This window comes from Bos indicus, chromosome 11, assembly GCF_029378745.1.
Source record: "Bos indicus isolate NIAB-ARS_2022 breed Sahiwal x Tharparkar chromosome 11, NIAB-ARS_B.indTharparkar_mat_pri_1.0, whole genome shotgun sequence".
In the NCBI taxonomy this organism is placed as follows: Eukaryota; Metazoa; Chordata; class Mammalia; order Artiodactyla; family Bovidae; genus Bos; species Bos indicus.
In genome coordinates, this window is record NC_091770.1 from 69,289,780 (window position 1) to 69,307,637 (window position 17,858).

The following is a 17,858-nucleotide window of genomic DNA, read 5'->3' on the forward strand; positions in this document are numbered from 1 at the left end:
CTTAGTATGCTTTGTCAACTCCTTGAGGCCAAGGAGTCCTTTCTAATTCCACTCAGCATGAAAACACTCCTCCAATCTATCCATGTTGCTTGTACTATACAGCAGAAGAATATTCTCTTAGGACTCAGAGTGCTACCCCATAACTGTAAGTAGCTCTCCACCTGTCAACTCCAGAATCCCCAGTTCTGACAAATGGAGGAAATGTGTTAAGCAGGACTCTGTTGTACAGATCCTCCTTGAAGACAACGGTAAATGATAAATGAGACCACTCGAAACCATTGTTCACGATAAACGCTCTTAAGTGTGTGAATAAATATAAATGAATAAAGAAGCTTGGGATGAACCTGGTGATGAGGGCAGAAATGTAAGGATGAAAAAAAGCCAGAACCCCCTGAGCATGTTCCCAGGTGACTGCTTAAATAAGGCAGACATTTAGTCTCTGCAGAGAGGATTAAAATCAGATTACTAGTCAGGTGAGGAGTCAGCGTATGTTTTTGAGGACATGCAGGGGTTGCTGTGGCATGCATGAGATCCTCACTGGACAAAATTTGCAAACTGTCATCTAGATTCCTCTAGGAAGAACTCTCCACAGGCACATAGGTCTAGATCCTGGCTAATAAGGCTGCTGAGAGTTTCTTTCCCTGGTATTCTCTGCCTTGCCCTATTTCTTACCTGATGATGAAAATATGATGTTTTTTGAGTACCTACACCTGTGTGTTCCCTGCTGTGCATGCAGGTCCAGACTCAGCAGGCATGGGACAATTCATTCATTTACTCATTCCACTAATCCCTCCTGAGAGCTACTGTGTGCTGGGTGCTACATGGTCCCTGTCCTCATGGACCTTGGGTTAGGAAAATGATGGGACATCACTATTATTGTGTTGATGGCTCCTGATGGTGATGATAATCACTCCAGCTATGGCAAGAACACTGCACAAGGCAGCCTGTTTAGTGCATAAGTGTATTAACTATGTTTTCCTATTTTCTCTATTCTTGATGCTCTGGCATATGGGGCCCAGGCGATCCTGCAGAGACTGCCCTTCCCAGAGACAGGAAATGACTCCCCTGTGAATGTGCCTTTCCTATGAAAACCTACCTCTCCAGAGCCCAGAGCTGCCCACTGCCTCCTTTATGGAGCTGTCACAGGTTGACCACTATCCTCTGCCATAATCCCTCGAGGGTCAGGTACCAGACAACTTTAAACAGTCCCTACACCCATGAGCCCCCTGAAATTATTCAAAAGAGTCCATTCTAGACCTGTGTGGCCAGCTGACCCTGTCTCACCCATTCCTTCCCAGGAAAATTGCAATAAAGGCTCTTTCCCATGATTTTCCCTCACTCCTTCTGCATCTTGACCAACTCTGGGACTTCCCTGTGTGGTCCTGCATGGCATGGAGTGCCCCTCCCTCTTGAGAACTGTAACAAACTATCTTTTCATCAGCAATCATCTCCCAGTCTGTTGGCCCCATCAAACCAGAATAATAATAAAAAAAAAAAACATGTTTTAAAACAATAAGAGCTCAAATTCTGGAGTCAGTTCTCCTGGATTCAATCTCATCGCCAACATTTACTGGCTGTGGGACACAGCCTCAACTTTTCCTCTCTACAGGAGAAACAATAATATCTAACCTGTTGGGCTATTAGGAGGATTCAATGAGATAATTTGTATAAAGCACTTAACCTCCAGTAACTGCCATATGTAAATGCTAAATAAACATGAGATCTAGATTTATATTTGGGAGGAAAAAGGATGCAGGGCCCACATCTTTTTGAAGTCTATAATCAGATGGAGCTTTCTAGAATCTCCTGAGTCTTCCTATTCACTACCCAAATGGTCCTGATAGCTCTGAGAAAGTGGATGGGTAGGTGGGGCACCTGTGTTTCACAGACAAGGAAATTGAGACTAAAAGAGCACTAGCTAGTCAATGAAAAAGGTTGGACTAAGATCCAGCTCTCATGACAACTAGCTTTTTCTCCCAGGCCAGATGTGGCATAGATGAGGACTTGGCAGTCAGACAGACCAGGCTTAAAAGCCAGCTCCACCACTTCTTAACCCGGTGCATGCTGTGGCAGGTTGGAGATCACTAAGCTTCCATTTTATTAACTGTTGAAAAGGGGAAAATAATTTTTTCCCTCATAGCTTGAGACTTTTTAAAAAGAATTGAATCAAAGCTGGTTCAGGCAGGAAAAAATGAGCAGTCTCCTATATACTAAGAGCTCTCTTATTTTCCAACAAAGAAAATCTCTAATACAGGAAATAGCTTTATACACAGGGCTGTTCATCACAACATCACTATCTAAATATAATTAGAAAGCAAATGATAAATTCAATAACAGGGAAATGGATAAATAAATTGTAGTATATTCACAGGATGGGATAATATACAGCCATTAAAAGCAATGTTTGCAAAGTTTATGACAAAACTGTATTTACTGTTAGGTCAATAAATCATGCCTCATATTGTTTCATTTTCATCAAAGTAACACAAAGATTAGAGAGGGAATCAGGTTGACAAGCCTTGCTGGGAAAGCAACAGCGGCCCCATTCATTCCCGTTTCCCAGAGGCAATTGTTTTCAACTCCTTGAGCTGATTATTTGGTATTTTTTTAATGTCTAAATAATAATATTTTATTGTTCTTTCTTGATTTTTTTAAACTAAAAAGAGGCCAGAAAGAGACAAAATCTCCCTCTGCCTCTTTTCTCGATTTCACTTTGCTGGAGTGATTTCTTCCCAAAGTGCCCATCCCTCAGAAATGGCGTATGTGTTCTTACCCACCGTATAAAATGTGTAAGTAAGAGGCAAGCATTTCTGTCCTAGTGTTCACAAAGTATGAAGTAACAAGGGAGATATGTTTCTATTTTAATATCGAGTGAAAAAGGATTTCCCTTACTGTGGTTCCAATTAGGCATACATGGATAAAGGGACCAGAGGAAAATAACCACTATAATATTGAAGGTAGTTTCTGGATGTGAGAATTTATGAGTAATGTTTTCCTTTTTTTCATATTTTGTGAAATTTCTATAATGATCATTCCTTTTAAAAATTGCAGATAAAAATCTTTAGTTCTAAAAAGATAAAAATCCAGTTTACTTCTTATAATTGTTATAAGGCCATACTCACATGGAGCCTGTTGCATATTAACTGGGGATCCTATAAATGTAATTTCCCTTCCTCTGACCATTTCTTTGGCCTTTGATCCTTGTGAAATGGATGAAGAGGTGGACACTTGTAGTCAGATCCAGGAGTGGATCATTAGAATGCTATTGAACTGATATTGGAATTTGACACAGAAACATCTAATCAGAAAGCCTCAACAGAAAGAAAAGGGAACCCTCTTACACTAATGGTGGGAATGTAAATAGGTACAGCCACTATGGAGAATAGTGTGGAGGGTCCTTAAAAAACTAAACTAGAACTACCGCATAATCTAGCAACCCACTCCTGGACTACATTCAGAAAAGACAAAAATGCTAATTTGAAAAGATACATCCTCCCAATGTTCACAGCAGCGCTGTTTTCAATAGCCAAGACGTGGAAACAACCTAAATGTCCATCAATAGATGAATGGACAAAGAAGATACGGTATATACACACAATGGAATATTACTCAGCCACAAAAAGAATGAAATAATGCCATTTGCAGCAGCATGCATGCAACTAGAGATTATCAGTAAGTCAGAAAGACAAATATCAAATGACATCACTTATATGTGTATCTTTAGAAAAATGATACAAATGAACTATTTGCAAAACGGTTATAGACTTATAGACACAGAAAACCAATGGTTACAAAGGGGGAAAGTGGGTGACAAATTGGCAATTTGAGATTAACAGACACAAACTACTATGTATAACCTAGATAACAACAGGGACATACTGTATAGCACAAGGAACTATATTCAGCATTTTGTAATAACCTATAATGGAAAAGAATCTGAAAAAGAATATGTGTGTTTATAGATATGTATACAATTGAATCACTTCTCTGTATACCTAAAACATTGTAAATCAACTATACTTCAATAAGAAAGGAATCAATATAAAACAGAAAATTTAATAATCTTTTCTCTTTAAAAACAGGTAAGAAAGAAAACCCAGAAAGACGTTAGGGTCTAGGTTAAGGCCATGGTCAACAGAAGGCCTTGGCCACCCAGATCCATATCCACTCCAGCCCCCTGGTGACTCAGCCCTGGGCAGACAGTGAGGAGGGAGGAACGGGCCTGGGAAGCAAGAACCGTGTAGGCTGGGGAAGGGCTCAGGTCTGTGGGGAACGGGATTGCCTGAGGATGGGGTGCCTGGAAAGCAGTGCAAAGCAATTTAGCACTAACAAGGCTCCTTAGACCCCAGGGAGGAAAGAGGGAGCTGAGTGTCTCAGTTTGGGTTCCCCCAGAAGCAAACCCTGAAGAATTCAAGGGCAAGGAGCTCATCTAGCAAGTGCAGGAAACACTGACCGGAGCCAAGAAGTGGGACAGGGGCAGGGGCAGGGGCAGCCGACCAAGGTGTCATAATAAGCAGTTACTACTGTGGTTGATCGGAGCATAATCAAACGGGGAATTCTGGGAAACGGTGTGGAGCACACACCTGCCTCTGTCCTGCCTGAGGGGTGAGAACCTGGGCCATCATACACAGTCCCCTTCTGTCACTGGTTGAGGGCTGCTCCTGGGGCACATTGATTCCCTGCCATGATCAGCCTGGTGTGCATGGCCAGGGCAGCTTTCTGTGGCTTCTGAAAAACTCAAGTGAATCACAGCTACGGACAGTTGGCAATTTGGAGGAGTGCACTGACATGATAAGGCCAAGGGGTGGGCTCTGCTGCCCTTGGGTAGAGGGTACCACTTCCTATCCAGGGCTTAGTAAAAGTTGCTTGTCCTCTCTCTGTAGGATAGCCATGTAATTCATTATCCCAACTAGGACACTTACACAGGGAAAGGGGACACTATTAAACTTGATGCTGAGACAACAGTTATAGTCACACCATCTCCCTGGATAGCCTTCTGATCTGGTACCATAAACTCTCTCCCTTTTGCTTTTACATAAGCAAATCCCTCAGTGACATCTGAGGGATATCCACTGAGGGATAGGGTAGCTAAAGTGTCAACTATGTTATTGGATATATAACAAAGAGGAGGGGAGATGTTAGAGATTCATTCATTTATTCATTCACTCATTCCTTCATCAAACACTAAGAACCTTCTCTGTCCTGAGTGCTGCTCTAGACTTGAGGGCCACAAAGATGAGGAGGACAGCATCCTTGTGGGGTGAAGGAAAGTTTTTGCTTTTTAAAGGATGGGAAAGTCTTAATGTTGAAATAGTTGTGAAATTCTGTGCCTGCCATCTGCATATTCAAATCTGTAAGTTCATGCTAATACCTTCAGTTCCAATCCAATAGCACATGGTTCATTCTGGCTTTTCCCCTTCCCTTGTTTGTAACTCTTTTCTCTAACAGTGAGGAACATTGCTCTCATTATCTGCAGTATATTTACATTTGCTCACTTCAAATAAACCTGTAAAGGGATTTCAGAGTTGCTACTCATACTCTTGTGAGAAATGAATCTACTTGTTAGAGGATGATATCTGTATATAGTTCTTTTTGGTTTAGCCTTAGAATATATAGCTGAATACTGGTTTTCAAATTACTTAGGATGGTTATTGTCTTCCCCACCTTTTCCATATGGTTCAGTTCAGTTCAGTCACTCAGTTGTATCCGACTCTTAGTGACCCCATGAATTGCAGCACACCAACTCCCGGAGTTCACTCAGAGTCACGTCTATCAAGTCAGTGACGCCATCCAGCCATCTCATCCTCTGTCGTCCCCTTCTCCTCCTGCCCCCAATCCTTCCCAGCATCAGAGTCTTTTCCAATGAGTCAACTCTTCACATGAGGTGGCCAAAGTACTGGAGTTTCAGCTTCAGCATCATTCTCTCCAAAGAAATCCCAGGGCTGATCTCCTTCAGAATGGACTGGTTGGATCTCCTTCAGAATGGACTGGTTGGATCTCCTTGCAGTCCAAGGGACTCTCAAGAGTCTTCTCCAACACCACAGTTCAAAAGCATCAATTCTTCGGCACTCAGCTTTCTCCACAGTCCAATTCTCACATCCATATATGACCACAGGAAAAACCATAGCCTTGACTACACGGACCTTTGTTGGCAAAGTAATGTCTCTGCTTTTGAATATGCTATCTAGGTTGGTCATAACTTCCCTTCCAAGGAGTAAGCGTCTTTTAATTTCATGGCTGCAGTCACCATCTGCAGTGATTTTGGAGCCCCCCAAAATAAAGTCTGACACTGTTTCCACTGTTTCCCCATCTATTTCCCATGAAGTGATGGGACTGGATGCCATGATCTTCGTTTTCTGAATGTTGAGCTTTAAGTCAACTTTTTCACTCTCCTCTTTCACCTTCATCAAGAGGCTTTTGAGTTCCTCTTCACTTTCTGCCATAAGGGTGGTGTCGTCTGCATATCTGAGGTGATTGATATTTCTCCCGGCAATCTTGATTCCAGCTTGTGCTTCTTCCAGTCCAGTGTTTCTCATGATGTACTCTGCATATAAATTAAATAAGCAGGGTGACAATATACAGCCTTGACATACTCCTTTTCCTATTTGGAACCAGTCTGTTGTTCCATGTCCAGTTCTAACTGTTGCTTCCTGACCTGCATGCAGATTTCTCAAGAGGCAGGTCAGGTGGTCTGGTATTCCCATCTCTTTCAGAATTTTCCACAGTTTATTGTGATCCACACATGGTTATATATCCATTTTTAGTAGAGTTAGTTTCATTCATTACTGTCAGTATCCCATTTGGGGTTCTGTCAACACCCTCCTGGTTGATACTCCTTCTGTATTACTGGTGGGCATGTGAAACATTACAATAGAAAGGATCTCCCAGAGAACTGTCACTCCCCCATCAACCCACATACCCCACTCCCTCTCCCTGAGGGGAGTGGGGAGTATTAAACTCGTGTATACACTGAGGAGCAGGACCTCAAAGAGATGGGAGAGTATAAGCTGCAATTGAGAGAAAAGGGTGCATAATGGAGAAAGTCGCCTATGAAAGAAGGCATAGCAAGGGAAAATGGGGTCATTTTAGAAGTTAGAAGGATTTTGTGTTTGGTGATGTTTCTTTTCTCAGTAAAAAGAGGGGGAGAGATCCTCTCCTGAGAACAAAGGTGGGGAGAGGAAGGCACAGTAGAAAGAAGGTGGCTGTGAGCGGCAGGGCAGCGCAGAGGGCGAGGACGGCTGCTGTCGGGGTCTGTCTAAGAAGTGGCCCTGTACGGGGTGTGGAGGAGGCGGCTTGTGGGAATGGCTAGTGAGAGGCTAGTTCCCATGGTGCAGGCTGGACCAGGATAGAATAAGATGGAGGTGGGGGAGATTAAAAGACCAGATCTAGTGGGAAGAATAAAAGGTGTGGTTGAAGAGATGGATGTTTTCTTTTTAATACCAGGGGTAGAGCAGCTTGGAATGAGGACAAAATTCATCAACAAAAATTAAGTATATATTCTGTGCCAGACATTGCATTTAGTTTGGGGACATAGCAACACTTTATTGCAACTCATAGTCCATTCTATTACTAACACTATTTATGGAGTCCCAGCTATGTGCCATGTGTTGTATTAACTCTTTAATCCCACAGCACCCACTGGTACAGGTTCTAATATCATCTTATATGGAGGCATATAATGGTGCTTTGACTTGCTCAGGGTTATACAACTGGCAAATGGTAGAACCAGGATTCAAATTAAGGCAGACTGGCTCCTGTGAACCACAGTGCTGAAGTATGGAGGTGGACTCAGATGCCTAAGGTGGAGATGCAGGGGTCTGTCAACTGGGACAGCAGGGAATTAGGAAAGCCAACTGCATGGAGGCAGAGATCAGCCAGGATGAGGCAGGAACTGGGGCAAAGAGGAAGACTGTAGTCAGGGGTCAGCTGAGGGGGTCGTGGTCTTCCATATTCCTTCCTCCACAGTCCTCTCAGCCCTGACTATAAGTCCATCCCTGGCTGAAGCCCTACCCACAGAATCCAGTAATTCTCAGACTCATCTTTGGGACCTCTTAGTCCTGGTGTCCCTCAGACCTGGCCCCCCTACTTGTTGGATTCGGGTTGACTCCAGCCCTCTGTAGGCATGGGAGCAGTTTCAGGGTCAGCAAATGGTAACAATGACTGGAGTAATTCTCAAGCTGGTCTCCTAGTTCAGACCTGGACTTGTTGCAACCTGCTAGCCACCATCTGGATCTGCTTCAACTCGTGGGTGCAAGTTTTCCTGCTCTGGCCCTGAGTGTCACCTGTGTGCTGAATGGGGACTCCCTGAGGCTGTGTGAGTGTCTCAGAGTGAAAGGTTTAGAAAAAATTGACCTAGACAATGATATATGAGCCTATAGATTGGACAATGTCTCTTTGGAGAGCACCATGATAAGACCCTGGGAAGGAAGTTTACCACTGGTGCCTCATTTCCCTCACTTTGGGGCCATCCTCCCCGCCTTTCTGAGCATCTCTGGGCTGGTTCATATACCCTAGTGCAGGTGAGGCCACATTTCCTGCATCTGCCCTGCATGCTCTGCAAACCTGCTTTCCTCTATGCTTCTACGTTTGCCCTGCCTGGATCTTAGCTTTCCCTCACATGGGTCAGCTCAAACATTCCTTGCTCTGCAAAACCACTCCTGGCCTGTAACAGGATTGGATGCACTTACTGCATGCTTTCCAGTGCGTGGAGCTTCTCTATCCTCTCCCTCATCGGTCTCCATTGTAATCCCTGGGCAGAGGTCCTTCTTTTCCACCAGGCTGAAAGCTGCTCTAGGGCGGGGCCTGGGTATCTTTCTCACCATCATTTCCCTAGCACTCCATACATGGGTGCTCAGTACACTTTGATAGATGAACAAATTGCATGTGTGTGTGTGTTTGTGAGGAGGACTTAGGCTGTGAGTTTCTGGAATTCTGAGTGGAACTCTGCCAGCTGACGGTTCCCCTTATCCCTGTATTTTTCTCTCTGGGTGTAAGCAGCTTTTGGCAGGCGAAAGTTCTATGTAGGAAAGCTTTCTCTGCAGGAGGCACCCCTTTCTCTTGTCACTAACCTTAAACCTTAAGCACCCCCACGCTCTACTCGTCTCCAGCCCTGGCCCGTCTTTCAAATCTTTTGATCACACAATACTTTACCTAACTTACTGGCCCTTTCCATTGCTCAAAGAAGTAGAAATGAAGACTAAGTAATTGACAGAGGACCAGATCTCTTCCCTAGCTTCCCCTTTCATGAACAAGATAGCGTCTAAGGAAAGATTATGAAGAGTCAGCAAGCCCACATACAAGCCGGCACACGGTGGGGTGGGAGGGTGGGGGTGGGGATGGCAACCACTTTGACCCCCAGCTCAGTAATTCACTGAGATTACTTCCCTGCTTCTCTTCAAGCAGAATCTTCAGAGGTGGTTTGGGGGAATGCCGAGTCTGCCATCTCCCCAGATTGCCAGCATTCTGATGAAAGGCAACTCTCTTTTCTATCAACATTTGTTAAGTATTGATTTTGTAAGCAGTGAGCAGCGGGACCCGATTTGATAACACCAGTTTGGCAAAAGCAAAGCTGGAAATTTCCCCCAAGATAAGAGCATTACCCCTGGCAGCTCAGAACCTCAGGACGAATGCCGGGTGGTGCTAGCCTGTTCTCACTCCTGGCCGTCACAGCTCTCCAGGGGCCGGCACTGCTCAGCAAGGACTGAGACCAGGGTGGCTCTGCCTGGCGGATGGGGGATGTGCTCACTCCACGAAGCCTGAGCAGAGCGTCCGCTCCCCTTTGGCACTGCTTGTGTGCCTTCCTGCTTCCTTCCAAACAGCTCATCCCAGCTGGATCATAAATAAGAGAACAATATAGCTACATATTTATAATCTCCGTGAATCACTGGTGACTAATTTTTCCCATTTTGTAACCCCAAATAGTTTTACTCTGTAGGCTCCCTGTGAGGGCACAAGCCAGCCAATCATTCAGATGACACATATTTGTATTAAAAATTAAAAAAAAAAAATCCCCTCCTTAATCCAGGACTGAAGGTTCGCAAATACGAATCTTTAACCAAACAATGACTGGCTTTCTTTTTCTAATGGTGACATTTTTATCTGCAGCCAGCTCAGGAGAGTCAAAGAACTTTTCCCACTGAATCTTTCAATGAGTGTCCTACCATCCCTTGGAAAGTCCTTTCCAAAGTGCTATAACCTGTTCTAACACCCAGGGAAGATGTAAAAATAAAAGTATTATCTCCCCCTACAAAACAAAAAACATAAAAAATCCCCAAAACAAAAACTCCCAGAGTGAAAGGTATGTTTCCTATTTTTCCCTATGTTTGTTGGCTGGGTTATGGAGCAAAGAAATGGTCTTTCAGTATTTTGGTTTCATACTGTTATGTTCCATTTTTGTTGTTGTTCAATCGCCAAGTCATGTCCGACTCTTTGAGACCTCATGGACTGTGGCACGCCAGGCTTCCCTGTCCCTCACCATCTCCCGGAGTTTGCTCCAAGTTCATGTCCATTGAATCAGTGATGCCATCCAACCATCTCATCCTCTGTCACCCCCACTGAGCACATTCAACTTACAGAAGGAGGCAGAGGAAACCAGTTTCCAGTGCCTCTGACATGCTCCCATTTACAACAAATTGCTCCCTCTAAAATTTGGCCTCTTGGATTTTGTTTTTCCACGATCAACATTCCTCACTGTCTTCTACCAAAAGGCTCCATCACTCATGCATATCTCAGATCATTTATTGCCTTGCCTCTGAGGAATTCATTTCTATGGTGTGTTTCTAGAAAACTCATTCAACTCCTAAATTAAACAGTGGAGGGAAGGAGAGCATGAGGGCTGGGGAGAAGGGTCTAGAGAGGCGATCTGTGGGGAGAGGACAAAAATATCTGAGGATGTTGCTTAACCAGAAAACAACCTTTTCTGCATGCAGCATGTCTAAGCTACTGAGAAATCAATTGACAAAGGTGTTTGGTGCCACAGCAAGTGTCTGGCTTGGAGATGGCCAGCTTAGAGATGTGTGTGGAGGGGACAGCACACGTGTACTGAGGAGGCATGGCCAGTTAAGTGGGGGTGGCCTGGGCAGAAGAGGGAGGCTGGAGGGATGGAGAGTTGGGAAGTCAGTGGATTTCTGAAGGACAGACAGGCTCTGGGAAGCCTTGGTTTCCTCTGACCTGGCTGAGGTCCAACCATAGCACAAGGCTGATGGTCTACACCTTTCCCCTAAAGACTCCAGTGAGGACTTACAGACTCTTCTGAACCCCTATTGCAATGAACATGTCTGTGAAATCATTTAATCTGGCACTCTGTAATGAGTTGAGGCATACAATGTCCTTTTGCCCTAGAGAGCTGAAGCCTGTTATTTGGGCTTTGAGTCAGTTTCTTGATCCCAGAAGTGAAAGACTTTTCACCTTTGGCTCTCTCTACCCAAGGCATGTATCGACCACGCAGCCAAGCAGGCTTCAAGAAGCCAGGTTTTCCCGCCTGCCAACTGAGGTTTGCCAGTGCTGATTTTACACATTCCTATTAGTTTTTAACGAGTATTTTGTCTTAGCTATAAAATCACAACTTCAGGGCCATGAATGTGCAGATCACATGATTGGAAAGGCCGGCTTTAATTTTCTAAGGGTCTCTGGGTAGAATTAAGTTCTTAACCTTTTATTTACCCCTCTCCTTGGTCAACGACTTCACAAGTATTCACTGAGCAATTACTGCATGCAAAGTCCCATGCTAGACACTATAGAAGGTGTGAAAAAGCCTGCAGCCTCCTCTCAGGATTTGAGGTGAGAAGGGAAGGAAGAAATGGGTACTAAGCAGTGACTCCATCAAACCACGTGTGCCCACCCACTGATGACTGGCACCCCGTCACTTCTCAAGCCTCAGCTTCCTCCACCCCTCTGCCCTGTGTGTTCCTACCAGCCACTGCTCTCAGCTCCAGCAGGGGATGTCATCTCTCTGGTCATTCATCCTTGCTGTCTCCCTGGAGGAGGGCATGGCAAACCCACTCCACTATCCTCGCCTGGAGAATCCCATGGACAGAGAAAGCTGGCAGGCTACAGTCCATGGGATCACAAAGAATTGAACATGACTGAAGCAACTTGGCATGCAGATTTCCTGGCTTAAAATTCTAGTCCCCTCTACACCATCTCCTTTCCCAGGAAGTCCTCCCTGACTAACCCTAGCTACCCAGCCCACTCACCCCGCCAGGCACTCCAAATGCCCACATGCTCCCCAGGTCACCACTCCCTCTTACTCCATCGTTCCCATTCCCCTGTCTGTAGCTCTTGCAGGCTCTGTGAGGGTGGGGCCTGCGTCTGTGTTCCTCATCACTGTAGCTCCAGGGCCCGGCACAGTGCCCGGTTTGCGTGTGCGTGCATGCTAAGCTGCTTTCAGCCGTGTCCGACTCTGTGCGCCCCCGTGGAGCCCGCCAGGCTCCTCTGTCCACGGGATTCTCCAGGCAAGAATACTGGAGTGGGTTGCCATTTCCTTCTCCAGGGGTTGTCATAGAAGGGACCTGATAAAAGCGCACTGAAGGAGGGAAGAAACACCAAGGTGCGTTGAGGGAGGCTCTTCAGCTACTCACCTCATGACCTGTCCTACTTTATTTCACCTGCACTGAACTCGGGATGGTGACAGCACGTTCTCCCTTCCCCTCCCACGGCTTCGGGAGTCCCAGACGGGTCTTCTAGCATACGTCAAGGCTTTGGGGATCTCACAGCCCAGTCATTGGCTTAAATACTAAGTGACCAACCCTCTGGGAGAGTTTTCAGAGTTATTCATGAATCTTTGGATTTGGGGCCAGTTGAGGCCTGTTGAGTCTGGGGACACCAGCTGGCATCTGTCTCCCAAAACTCTGGCAAACCCCTTACCATGCCTCACGAAGTATCTCATCTTAGACCTGTTAGAATCAAATGTACAACTCCCAGCAAGGAGGCAGTCACCTTTATCTGGCAGGAAATTGTGACTCTAAGCCAGAAGTTGGCTTTGACTGAGTCTCATTTCTCTGCCAGATAGTCACTTGGGGACATCTCAGCTACCTTGGAATCTATACTCATACACACACACACACTTATAAATGTTCACTATGGTTTTCGTTACAAAGGCCTGGATAGCAGGGCCATGTGCAGTAGGGCCTGGACAGTAGGGCCTGGACACCAGGGCAGGGACTGGGGTCTTTGGAATACAGGCTACCAGTGGGGACATATAGGAGCCAAAGGTTTGGGCTAAGCTGGAGAGAACAAATAACCCCCACTTGGAAGGCCAGAATCATAGATCCAAGAGTGGGAGTCAGGTAGAAATGGGATCAAGGCGAAAGCAGGTTGGGCGTGAGGGAGCAGCCTGGGCAGCTGCCTAGAACACTGAGTAGTGCTTGGTGAGCCAGCAGAGGTCTAGCCCTGGGTGGATCAGGCTGGTCTCAATGGTTCCCAGCAAGGCGTATAAAACAGGCTGAAGTTCATGCCCCCAATGAGCTTCAACGTCGTTGTAGGTGGAAGAGGAGTCGTGGGCATAAATAATTATATGAGAAGAGTAGGGGGCACCCTTCTGGTTCAGGGGAGATTTTTGGAAGTGGCAGCATTTTGGAGGAGCCTCAGCGGTGGAGGTGACACAAAGTGCACCAGGTGGGGGGAGGGGGGCGTGTTAGCAGAACTAAGCCGTGAATACAAGGCTGTGCTCCAGTTGGCTGGAGCCTGGGCTGGGCGGGGACCAAGACCTGTTAAACCTGTTCCATGCCAGATCCTGTGCAAGAATTCACTTCTAGTTTTTATTAAAACTGATTTGCTAATAGTACTTAGCATTCGTCCCATAACACAGTGAGAAATGATCGATTAACCGTGTTTTAGAGATGAAGAAGCTGAGACTCAGAGAGATGAAGAAAAGGTACCTAAAGGCCCATCAAGTTAGTTAGGAGTGAAGGGAGAGGAGAGTGGGGGTGGACCATACGGAGGAAGACCTGAAAGTCTAGGTGAAAGGTTTGTTCTTTGTACTAACTTAAAGGCTTTGGATTATTTGAATTTTTTTTTTTAAAGGACACCAATAATTCCGTAGATCATCAAAGGCATCTCAGAGCCTAGGACCAGCTCTGACCCCTTGCCCTGCCCTTCCAGGGGCTTCACTACCTGAACTCTGAGATTCCTTCCCACTCGAAAGTGAGAGGAACCAGACAGCCAAGACATACAGTGCTTGGCTTTGGAGGCCCAAGGCCTTGATCCGGGTATGAGAGAGGAAAACACGAAAAGCAGATGTGACAGGAGATACATAAAATCTTTTGTTTTTGAAATACTCCTCCCTACCCTCTCCCTATCCCATTGCACCTCAAGACCAATACCCTCTAACCTGGAGAAGAGGAAGATGGTTTGGAGAGTCAGATGTGCCTCCAAGGTCCAGTCCTCTCCTGGGTCCTGTGGTGAGGAAACGACAGACTCCTCCTGTAAGGATGGCGTCCAGGCAGGTTAGCACCTGTGCCTCACTTCTCCAGGGAGGATGTGGAGCCTCAGGGAGTCCTCTCGGCCACCATGGTGAGCTACAGAGCTATGAAGAAGTGGCAGTGGGGCCTGTCTGGACACTCCCCGGCCCCCGCCACCCCACCCCCTCCACCCCCCCTTCCCCACCCGCACAGGTTCTGCAGGCTCTTGCAGGGGGAGGGGAAACGAGCCCGGAGAGTGACCATGAGGAAGCAGCCGGTCTGCAGGGGGCCTTTAGCAGGAACAGGGCGTGCTGCAGAGACTGTGTGGCAGCACAGAGAGCCTGGCGGGGTGGGCAAGGTGTGTGCACCAGGTCACAGGGATGCTGGGGGCATGTTTGACGACCAGAGAGGAGCACATTCCATCTCAGAGGAGGACCCAGGGCAGACTGAGCAGAGAGCCTTTATGTCTCCAGATGCAGTGGATCCTCCCTTAGCATCAGCTCCAGGGAGGGGATGAGGACTAAAATCCTGAATTTAATAGAACTAAGCATCTAAATGATGGAGAATATGACTCGCTTGACTGAGTTACCTGGAAGTAACTATACTAGTTGTTCGACATCAACCAGAACGGAGGCTTGAGATGGAAAATACATCCACTTACAGAAAAATAAAGACAATTACATTGTACAGACCAGTCTTCTGCCTGGGAGAACCAAACCATCTGCATTTACCTCTCACCCATAGCTCTTTCTATCATGCCCACCGCCCCCACCCCCACCCCCACCCATCCCATCTGCTTCAACATGCTGACCAGAGACCTCCCTGGTGGTCCAGTGGCTAAGACTGCACACTACTAATGCAGAGGACCCAGGTTCAATCCCTGGTCAGGGTAAGACCCGGCACAGCCAAGTAAATAAAGTGTGTGTGTGTGTGTTTGTGTGTGTGTGCTCATCTGTCCATGGGATTTCCCTGACAAGAATACTGAAGTGGGTTGCCATTTCCCTCTCCAGGGAATCTTGCAGACCCAGGGATTGAACCTGAGTCTCCTGTATCTCCTGCATTGGCAGGCAGGCAGGTTCTTTAACCAGCTGAGCCAAATGAATAAATACTAAAAAGAAAAAGAAAAACATGCTAACCTGTTGATGGGAGAACTGTGGGCCTTGTAAGAAAATAGGAATTTATGGTCCCAAATAGTAAAGCTAGACAGGACCTTAGAGATTGTCTTGTTCAACCCCCTCAATTTGCCAACAAGGAAACTGGGGCCCCAGGAAAGGACCTGACTTGCATGGGGTTCTTATGCGGTCGAGTGATGAGCTGAGCAAATTTGAGATTGGTGCTTGAGGTTTTCTGCCACCCTTTCCATACCAGCTCCTGTCCCTGTGGGTCTCCCAGGCAGGCAGACCCTGCTCCCCATGCTTCGGCCTTGCCCCACAGCCACAGCTCGCACGCAGCCCTCTCTGAGCCACAGCACAAGCTGCCTGGTCTCCCTGGCTAGACGGGTGATCCAGAGCAGCTGGTGTGGGGATGGGGCGTGAGGAGCGAGGGGAGCTGCCTAGTATGGAGACCCATGGGTGACCCTCCTACAAACTGACCCCTTGGCCCCGGAACAAAGCACTTCTCCCACACACCATGGATCATGGCTTGTGGGGGCCGACGTGACACATGCCAGAGATTCCTTCCAAGCCACAACTGCTCTGGAGCCACGACAGCCAGGATCTGCCTGCTGGGGCCTGTGGGCTCCCCCCAGGCCGTACTGGAGGGAGAGGAAGTCTCAGACCTCACTGAGTAGGGAGCCCTGACCACCAGGAGACCACCCTAAATCTTGAGAAATCAGGGCAGCAAGCAGTTGGGTCTCCCTGCCCTGAGGGTCAGCCCCAAAATCAATGCCCACCTTACAAAAGGGAGAAGGCCAGTGCTGGATTCTCTCTGCCAGCCCTGGGAGGAACTTTTCACTCACTGTTCTCACTTCATCTTCATAGTCCAGTGGACAGTTATTACTACCTCCTTCTTTGAGATGAGGAAAATGAAGTTCAGAAAGATGAAGTGAGTTGGTCAAGTTTCTAAGGAGAGGATCTGGGATTACAAATAGATGTGTCTTGCTCATTGGAGACTGGCCTTTAAGACACATCCTGTCTGTCTGTAGCTGAAAGGCAGCCTCGGCGACCCTTCAGGGCCTCCCTGAGTCTCTCTCACAGGAATCTCTTTCCTAGGAGTCCTTCCCACTGGAACTGGGCTTTAGGGAGGGACGTTATGAACAGCCCAGTGTTGTGGATTCAGGGTGGTGAGGCAGGACACTCTGGCACTGGGCTTCACCTCTCAGGAGCCAGGTTCCCCACCCAGAGGCTGCTCTCCCAAGGAGTTGTTTTCCAGAGGCTGGACAGTGATTGGAACTGGTTCTCTGGGTCGCTCGCATCAGGGATGTTGTACGTGATGAGCACAGCAGCTGTCTCAGGAACAACAGTCGGTGAGTGTTTATTACCAATGAACAGAGCTTATGTCATCAAATACACCTACCACAAAATACACCTACACAGGATTGAACGGTAAGCATCATTGTTATCAATCTACAAGGAAATGAAACCCAAGTGGTGAACAGCTTCTGAAACTGACTCTGTTCCTTTTCTACAACTCAGCCAAATGTTTACTTTTTCTATTATCACTTGGTTGGCTCTGGTTGTAATCGATGCTCGAGGTTGACAGTTGTCCTTGGTGCTGTGAATAGTTTCATCCTCACTCTACTCCCACTTGTCATAACCCCCTCACACACACATTCAAAGGAAGAGGTTGGCACTTCTGCTGTCTATAGCAGAGCCCTTGCCAACCCCTCCCATCATCCAGGGATGAGGTTCCTGGTGCTTCCTCTTAGGTCTATTGATAATTCTAGCTTCTTCTGCCAAACACTTTCCTCCACTACACAGACTCACGTACATACACATGCCTGAGCATGTGAGGAATCTTTCAAATGCTATTTATTCTCCTCCACCCCAAGCTTTAGGAGCTAGATGGGCTTCAGGTATAAGAACTTGGGCCCTGGTGCTGTGGAAGCTCCATCTGTAAGATCACAGGTTGGAAAGATCCCCTACATCTCCCTCCAGGGCCTCAGCTGTGAGCTGTATGTCTCTTGTTCCCTGAAGGGTTAAGGTGTCCGGCAGTGACTAAGGGGTACAGAGCCTGGTTCCCTGGTGGCCTGACTCAGAGAGTAGCAGTGTGTGGTCTCCCCCGCAACATCCTGTTGTGAAGGATGCTTTTCCTTGTTTCCGAGGACCTGCTGTAATCCCCAGGCAGGCAGAGGAAGTAAGGAATGGGAAAGAGTCTTGGGATTTATATAAGAGCCTGGCCCTAAACTTCTGCCTGTGGGACAGCTTTCCTGAGCCCCTTGGGCTCCCCAGGAGCAGAGATTGCTGTGGTCAGGCTCTCCTGGTCCAGGCCAGAGAGCAAAGGAAAGGTAAATTTGGCATG

At 46.9% G+C, this 17,858-nt stretch overlaps 1 protein-coding gene across 1 annotated transcript in view; it reads right to left on the bottom strand.

The window, feature by feature from the left end:
- Window positions 1–14,497, bottom strand: part of LCLAT1 (lysocardiolipin acyltransferase 1) — a 284,186-nt gene extending 269,689 nt beyond the window's left edge. Inside the window, exon 1 of the mRNA XM_019970479.2 lies at window positions 14,330–14,497. The gene's annotated coding sequence lies outside the window, so the exon portion shown is untranslated. The remainder of the gene's footprint in view (window positions 1–14,329) is intronic.
- Window positions 14,498–17,858: the final 3,361 nt, after the last annotated feature.